The sequence below is a fragment of the Amblyraja radiata genome, chromosome 4 (genome assembly GCF_010909765.2).
Source record: "Amblyraja radiata isolate CabotCenter1 chromosome 4, sAmbRad1.1.pri, whole genome shotgun sequence".
NCBI lineage: Eukaryota > Metazoa > Chordata > Chondrichthyes > Rajiformes > Rajidae > Amblyraja > Amblyraja radiata.
This window is the reverse complement of record NC_045959.1, coordinates 58,139,426-58,139,836: the sequence shown is the minus strand read 5'-3', so window position 1 is coordinate 58,139,836 and position 411 is coordinate 58,139,426.

The following is a 411-nucleotide window of genomic DNA, read 5'->3' as shown; positions in this document are numbered from 1 at the left end:
CAGTACGTCACGCCTCCATCGCCATGCGTAGGCACGTTGGGGGTGGTGCCGGATAGCCGATCAGCTCTGTAATTGGCGGAGTCTGGTGACACCACCAGTGAGAGACGGTATCATTGAAGCATTTCCTTGTCAATCCTTTTCCTTAAGTTTTTTAAAGAAGCTTTTTTTTAAATGGCTCATGTGCTGTGTTTGAGTTTGAATTGATTTTTGTATTACTCATGCACTCTGTAATTCATCTAATCACACTATTCACAACTGCGGTATTTGGAAAATAATAGCAATATGAAGATTCCAGTTGCTCTGTTCTTGGAATGTTCCTTAATGTTCATGTTTTTTTGTGTCTATGGAATTGTTTTTCAACAATAAAATGGGTCTGGTCTTCCCAATAGCCAGAGAGTGAAATGAGATCTG